We start from the raw sequence: 9013 nt of genomic DNA on the forward strand, positions 1-9013 counted from the left end.
TTATTCAAATCTTTATACTTATTATTCTTACTTCTTCCGCTCTTTTTCAGGATCTAACTCCTTCTTCATACTTTGTGCTATTTCAACAATTCATATATCAAAACGTGCAGCTTTTTCAGGACATTTGTGCTATGACTTTTCTCTTTCATACTATTTATACTTTTTAAAATATTTAACTTTTTGTGCAATTTTTCTCCCATAGGAAATGAATTGAAACGGTCTTCAAACTCTTCAAATCTTCTGCTTCATTCAGCCTCTAATAGCTTCAGCATACTTTCAGCTACAGACTTCATTCAACTTTTAAACTCTTCACAAACCTTTCAACTATTCAGCTATATCTCAGCTTATTGATATCTTCAACAGTTTCAGATATATGTATAGTTTTAAAATCATTAAAATTTTTGACAAAATTCAGATTTAACATGAAAGTCAATGGGACGGAATGTTCGGACGTTGGCAGTTGGCAGAGTGACAGAGGGTCTAAAAATCCTCTCACATTTTTCTCTCTATCCTGTCAGCACGGCCACAGATTACACTCTACACACATAATTTCCGCCACGTTTGTAGACAAGCTCATCCTCGATCTCTTCATGTGCTCAAAAAACCAGAGAGACGAACACAATTTAAACTCGGAGCCTCTGAGTGTGGCCAGTTCCCTCTCTCCTCTCATTGACTCCCATTCAAAAGTAGGCGCTGATTTTCTAAACGTCCCAAAGTTTCCAACCTGCGACACAATCAACAATTTTTACTCTAGAAACACCTAAGTGACATGGACGCGTTCAGCAAGGTCTTATGGTTCGGAAAATGTAAACCTTTTGCTCGTACTAAGTACAGATTTGTCGTACATTAGATCTGTTTGAGGGTGTCACAGAGCAGTTAAAGCCTATGGTTAAAGCTGCCACCATGCCTTAAAGCCACCAGCCACCAGTTACATGGTAACCTCAACATGGCAACCTCAACATGGCAACCTCACCATGGCAACCTCACCATGGTAACCTCACCATGGTAACCTCACCATGGCAACGTCACCATGGCAACGCACACACTTTCTCTCTGTCTGACTGTCTGTCGGACACACACACAAATGGACACACACTAACTACCACACACACACACACACACACACACACACACACACACACACACACACACATCCAACACACACACACAAATGGACACACACACACACACACACAAATGGACACACACTCACCATACACACACATCCAACACACACACACACACACACATACACACACACAAATGGACACACACTCACCATGCATACACATCCAACACACACACACAAATGGACACACACTAACTACTACACACACACACACACACACACACACACACAAGATCTCACATCTTCTACTTTTAAATATATTCTCAGCCATTGCTTCGACTATGTTAGTGCTGGTTCATCAGTTGTCCTTCCTGTCAGGTTAGCTGCAGATTTAAACTATCCATTACATTTAAACATGCAGAATTTCAATGTTTTCTTCTCCCTTTAGCATTTCTACTGCTTTTTACCTTTAAAAAGGCATTCATCTCACACTACAAGTTACATGTTTCAGCTTTTTCCCTCCTAGGGATGAATAAAGTATTCCTCTACTCTCTACTCTACTCTACTCTACTCTACTCTACTCTAACATTAGTCTTTTCAACATTGCTTTAGCAGTTTCGTCAACTAATTTAGCATTGATTCAACAATTTCTTCAGCTCATTCAGCATTGCTTCAGCAACAGTGTTCAGCTGCTTTCAGCATTCACACGCATTTTCTGCAGGAAATGCTATCTTTTTCTAGTTAGTGTGAATGCTGGAAGCATTCACAGTATTGTTATTCAAATCTTTATTAGTGTGAATGCTGGAAGCATTCACAGTATTGTTATTCTGTTCGGCCATTTTGTTTCTTTAAACTTATTATTATTCTGAGTCTTCTTCCCTTTTTCTGCATTTAACTAGTCCTTCATACTTTGTGCTATTTCAACAATTCATATATCAAAACGTGCAGCTTTTTCAGGACATTTATGCTATGACTTTTCTCTTTCATACTATTTATACTTTTTAAAATATTTAACTTTTTCTGCTAATTTTTTTCCCATAGGAATACATTGAAACAGTCTTCAAACTCTTCAAATCTTCTGCTTCATTCAGCCTCTAATAGCTTCAGCATACTTTCAGCTACAGACTTCATTCAACTTTTAAACTGTTCACAAACCTTTCAACTATTCAGCTATATCTCAGCTTATTGATATCTTCAACAGTTTCAGATATATGTATAGTTTTAAAATCATTAAAATTTCTGACAAAATTCAGATTTAACATGAAAGTCAATGGGACGGAATGTTCGGACGTTGGCAGTTGGTAGAGTGACAGAGGGTCTAAAAATCCTCTCACATTTTTCTCTCTATCCTGTCAGCACGGCCACAGATTACACTCTACACACATAATTTCGGGCATGCTTGTAGACAAGCTCATCCTCGATCTTTTCATGTGCTCAAAAAACCAGAGAGACGAACACAATTTAAACTGGGAGCCTCTGAGTGTGGCCAGTTCCCTCTCTCCTCTCATTGACTCCCATTCAAAAGTAGGCGCTGATTTTCTAAACGTCCCAAAGTTTCCAACCTGCGACACAATCAACAATTTTTACTCTAGAAACACCAAAGTGACATGGACGTGTTCAGCAAGGTCTTATGGTTCGGAAAATGTAAACCTTTTGCTCGTACTAAGTACAGATTTGTCGTACATTAGATCTGTTTGAGGGTGTCACAGAGCAGTTAAAGCCTATGGTTAAAGCTGCCACCATACCTTAAAGCCACCAGCCAACAGTTACATGGTAACCTCAACATGGCAACCTCACCATGGTAACCTCACCATGGCAACGTCACCATGGCAACGCACACACATTCTCTCTATTTGACTGTCTGTCGGTCACACACACAAATGGACACACACTGACCATACACACATATCCAACACACACACACACACACACACACACACACACACACACACACACACACACACACACACACACACACACACACACACACACACACACACACACACACGGACACACACTGACCATACACACATATCCAACACACATATCATTTTTATTAGAGTAATTTGAGTGTACTTAAAATGTTAATTTTTCTTTCACCACAATCTTCAACAATTCAAATAATTTCCAACCACCTAGATATTGTTTAATCTATATTAGTAATAGTCCAACAATGTATTCATGCTGTCATGTTTAAATATATTTGAGTAGACTTCAGCTTTTCAATTTCTTTATGCTAATCTTCAACAATTTAAATAATTTCCAATCATTTCATACAAAATAAACCTCCTTCTTACAGGTTCCATTTGTTAATCTATTTTCACTTATTACTTTAGCCATGTTAGCACTTGTTTATCTGTTTTCTGTAGCAGTGCTTTTTGCAGCTGACTGCAGACTCCTCAACTGTTAGACTTAATAATGCAGGATTTTCCAACACATTCCTCTGCCTTTTCAACATTTCTACTGCTTTTAGACTAAACACACATTTATTACACTTAAACCTAAACAATTCAGGATTTTTTCCATCACGTCATGTCAATCAGCTTCCTGCTTACATGTTCCTTCTTTTTAATCTATTCTCACTTGTTGCTTCAGCTATGTTACTGCTGGTTCATCAGTTTTCCTTTCTGTGGCTAGCTGCAGATTTCAACTCTTCAACTGTTAAACATCTTCAACATGCAGGATTTTAACATTTTCTTCTCCTTTTTTTTTTTTTTTTTTTTTTTTACATTTCTACTGCTTTTTGTCCTTAAAAAGGCATTAATCTTCAAGTTATATGTTTCAGCTTCAACGTTAGACTTTTTCAACAGTTCTTCAGCTAATTCAACTTTGTTTCAATGATTTCTTCAGCTTATTCAGCATTGCTTCAGCAATAGCGTTCAGCTGCTTACAGCATTCACACGCATTTTCTGCAGGAAATGCTTTCTTTTTCTAGTTCTTATTATTCTGGGTTCTTCTGCCGTTTTTCGCTGTTTAACTAGTCCTTCATACTTTGTGCCATTTCAACAATTCATATATCAAAACGTGCGGCTTTTTCAGGACATTTAGGCTATGATTTTTCTCTTTTCAACTATTTATACTTTTTAAAATATTCAAACTTTATTGACATTTTTTCCCCATAGGAATACATTGAAACAGTCTTCAAACTCTTCAAATCTTCTCCTTCTTTGAACTTCAACTGCTTCAACATACTTTCACCTACAGACTTCATTCCACTTTTAAAACGATCACAAAACTTTCAAGTATTCAGCTATATCTCAGCTTATTGATATCTTCAACAGTTTCAGATATATGTATAGTTTTAAAATCATTAAAATTTCTCACAAAATTCAGATTTAACATGAAAGTCAATGGGACGGAATGTTCGGACGTTGGCAGTTGGCAGAGTGACAGAGGGTCTAAAAATCCTCTCACATTTTTCTCTCTATCCTGTCAGCACGGCCACAGATTACACTCTACACACATAATTTCGGCCACGGTTGTAGACAAGCTCATCCTTGATCTCTTCATGTGCTCAAAAAACCAGAGAGACTTACAGAATTTAAACTGAGAGCCTCCGAGTGCAGCCAGTTCCCTCTCTTCCTCTCATTGACTCCCATTCAAAAGTAGGCGCTGATTTTCGGAGAAAAGCAGAAATGACCTCCTTATCTTACCTGCGACTGTGAGAAAAGTTGTTGCCCTACAAACATTTAATGCACATCACCACGCTCAGGAAGGTCTTTTGAACCAGCCAGTCTCTACCACACTCTGATAAGAGGTACGGTTCTCTTTTCAGAGGCTGTTGTTCGGGAGCTGCACCGAGCTCAAATCTCACTGCTCTGCTCTGTGTGGTGCAGACACAGAGAGAGAGACACACACACACAGAGACAGCTAGACAGACACAAACACACAGACACACACATGCACACAAAAAGCTTGCTTCTGTCTCCTTTCCACACACTGGTTTACCGCTCATTAATCAGCCTCTCAATGATTTCATATCTTTGAGGGGAATTTCTAAACATATCTAAAAAAGTTATTTGTCTACACACATTTCAGTTTGTTCAGGTAATGGAGATTTCAGGATTTGGAGCTTCTTCATGTCCTGGTTTTAGACTTTTCCACCTCTTTAAGCCTTACATTTTACTTTGAAGGATTTTACCTTTTCTCATTAATTCCAACAATTCAGACTCAACCATTTTAGGAGTTTCACATTTTTAATTTATTAATGTATAGCCTATATATCTTTACCCTTTCTTTTTACACCTATCTTAAACAATTCAGGTATTTTCCTGCATTTCGTGTCATTCAGCCTCCTCGTTACAAGTTCTACTCTTTAGACATTGCCTCATCTTTATTAACATTTATATAACAAATGTTTTCAAGCTGTTTCTTTATAACTTATTAGAGTAATTTGAGTGTACTTAAAATGTAAATTTTTCTTTCACCACAATCTTCAACAATTCAAATAATTTCCAACCACCTAGATATTGTTTAATCTATATTAGTAATAGTCCAACAATGTTTTCATGCTGTCATGTTTAAATATATTTGAGTAGACTTCAGCTTTTAAATTTTTTCATGCTAATCTTCAACAATTCAAATAATTTCCAACCACTTCATACAAAATAAACCTCCTTCTTACAGGTTCCATTTGTTAATCTATTTTCACTTATTGCTTTAGCCATGTTAGCACTTATTTATCTGTTTTCTGTAGCAGTGCTTTTTGCAGCTGACTGCAGACTCCTCAACTGTTAGACTTAATAATGCAGGATTTTCCAACACATTCCTCTGCCTTTTCAACATGTCTACTGCTTTTAGACTAAAATCACATTTATTACACTTATCTTAAACAATTCAGGATTTTTTCCACCATGTCAGGTCATTCAGCTTCCGACTTTTTAATCTATTCTCATTTAAAACAAATGTTTTAAAGCTGTCTGTTTAATATATGTACTAGTTTCATTTGGACGTTTCCCTCACGGAAAGCGTGATTCACGAGTTGCGTGAAATTGTAGGTCACATTGTAGCCACTAGGTGGAAGCATCATACTGAGATGCAGCTCAAAAGATTTTGGGATAATTCCACGTTTGACCACAACGTAGCTGCAATGGAGAGTGGCGCTGTTCATAGGCCATAGGTACTTCATTCGCAGCTGTGGTCGAGAGAGCTAGAAAGTGAATGGAGAGAGGGACCGCTACACCGGTCAATCAGATCAATGTTGTTGTTTTTTATTGTATCACAGTGGTTATGTTCAACAGGATCAGTGGTTCTCATGGGGGTCCTGGACCCCTGCATATTTCTGATCTCTCCTGTAGCCTGGCCGGGTCTGGCTCCAAGCATATAGATATTTTCTGCAAGTTCTGGTGAATGTAACAATCTACTCAGCCGACGACCGCTCGTTTAAACAGTTTCTAAGCTGCTTCGTCCGTGCCAGCAGCCTGGACCTGATGCGGCTGGACTCACGAGCGGAGCAATAATGCACATCTGTCAGCAGCTGCTCCAAACACACAACTTGAAGGGACAGATTACATGATGATTTTGTTAACAGTGACTTTGTTGCATCCAAACATTTCTATCTGTTGTCTCATATCCGGTACAAAGTGGGAGATGACATAACTACTTTAATCGAGGGCAAGCTACATTGTTGCGAGTTGACTCTGGCCGGAGTAGGCTATAGGAAGCTATAAGTGCACTGTTTCGGCTGCCTATTCGGTCATAGTTTATTTGTAACGTGTTTTCTTCATTCTTCATTAGGCTAATGTTAACACTAGAACCACCAAGATGGTCTCACACAGACGTTTGTGTTTTTCTTATGACTTTGTTTACATTAAAACTACAGGTCTCTCCTTAACTTTTCCATATTTGATGGTTTCTGAAGCTTACAACTTATAGGCCTATAAATGAAACACACTCTATTTCTGGGCATTTATGCCTCGGGCCGCCAATAGCTTATTTCTTTCCTCAATTATTGTTTTCATCTACAGTTATATTTATCATAAAATGCCCGATTCGGGAGGGAGAGAGAGGGTGAGAGCGCGCCGCGGTCACATTACACACAACAGCGTTATGCAGTTTCCAGAAATATAGCCTAACAAAACAGGATATTTATTCATGTTACCCTCTGTTTAGGTAGGCTACTGTGTATAAAGGTCTCAGTCACATTTGAATACAAATAATGCAATTAGGTTAAATATCATAGGACCTTTTTTTTTTTTTAAAGATAGGCTATTTTATTTTCAGTTTCATAATTCATAGAGGATTGTTTTACTTAACGAAATGAAACGAAACAATGTATAAAGATCCGTTTGTTTGTTTTTTTAAACTTTACAAAACAATTCTGTGAACTGAGGGAAGCAGACGGTGGTTTTCAATCATACACTCCGGAGGTGGTGGTTGTCTGTCAAAGTCCAACACTCACGCGCGCGCGCGCGCACACACACACACACACACACACACACACACGCGCGCGCGCGCGCACAGCAGACAGCGCTTCAGGGGTTTCAGCACGGGACAGCTCCCCCGACACGTGAGCCCAGCCCGTGATTTCAGCACTGGACAGCGCCACTGACAGAGCACAGGCAGGAGATGCAGGGTATCTGTCAAGAAATGGCTTTGCATGTTAATATGACACAAGGCAGCCTATAGCCTATGTATAGTGCTTTAGAGGGGGATCGAGCTGAGGGATTAGGTACATCGGGCTGATGATGCTGGAAGTGATTTTGTCTCTGGTTTTCACCAGATTTAACAATTTATCAAAATTTGGCTAGCTGATACATTTTTTCTCATTTTCTTAGTCCAAAAGTTTGCACTGCAATAATCTAATACGTGGACGCGCGTGCCCGATGATGCGCGTGCATTTGTGTGTGTGTGTGTGTGGGGGGGGGGGGGTTCGTGTGTGTGTCCTGGTGCAGTGGGACTTGACTGGAGTTGAAATATTATCATCATCTGCAAGCAGCAGCTGTAAAACCAGAACCAGTCCCAGAAGCTCCAGGCCCGGAGAACCAGAGAGGGGACCCTGCCAGAGCGCTCCCCGGGAATGGTGCATCGCCGCCCGGGTAAAATACGTGAGGGAGAGGGCTGGAGGATTTGACGCTTTTTTCAAAACTCCGATCTAAATAAGTAATAAGTGTAGCTTATTAGTTTTGTTGCAAATTGTATCCTATGAGGCTACTTATTTGCCCTGCGTATTTTGATAAGCTATGGGCCCAGATTTGTGAATGAAGTTGTTGTCGTCACTAGTGATGTCACTGCTTCTACGGGGAGAGTGGGTATGGAGGCGGAGGGAAATCCCTGGGATTCCTTAGCCTGCAGTCATCTATGTCTGGCTTTGAACAGTGTCCACATTGATTTGGTTCAATCAGGCTGCACCTAACAATGCACGCACGCATGCACGCATAACAAAATTCACAAAATCAATCATGCACCACACACAAGCCAGCCAACAGACTGGAAAATGCGCTCGCGACCATTGAACCTCTGTCGACCAAGGCAACGTGGCATAATCTGATAGTTTAGATCAGAGTTTAAAAAAGGCATAAAAACTGATCTTATAGTATATGAAGATCAGTTTTTATGCCTTTTTTGAGCACCTGCCCCTCCAAAGGTCTGCACGGACACCTGCGAGATTTTCCTCTTTTTTTATTTTTATTTTCTTTTTTACCCCCAAACTCTGATCTAAAATATCAGATTATGCCACGTTCATATATAATAATAATAAAAAAAATAGCACCGACAAAAGGGCACTTTGGGGCGGGCATCAAGGAGCAAAGAGGCAGGTTCTTCAGCACCCTCCGACCTCCGCCCCCACCAACGGATTAATCCAGGTGTGCCTGACCACTGTTGTGAGGTCAGACACACCTGGATTAATCAGTTGATCCAATAATGTAAAACAGGAAATTAAGGAGCTGTCTTATTTCAGGAAATTGTGGAGCTGTGCATAAAGCCCATTAGCGCGATATAACC

The sequence above is a fragment of the Trachurus trachurus genome (assembly GCF_905171665.1).
Source record: "Trachurus trachurus genome assembly, contig: scaffold_81_arrow_ctg1, whole genome shotgun sequence".
In the NCBI taxonomy this organism is placed as follows: Eukaryota; Metazoa; Chordata; class Actinopteri; order Carangiformes; family Carangidae; genus Trachurus; species Trachurus trachurus.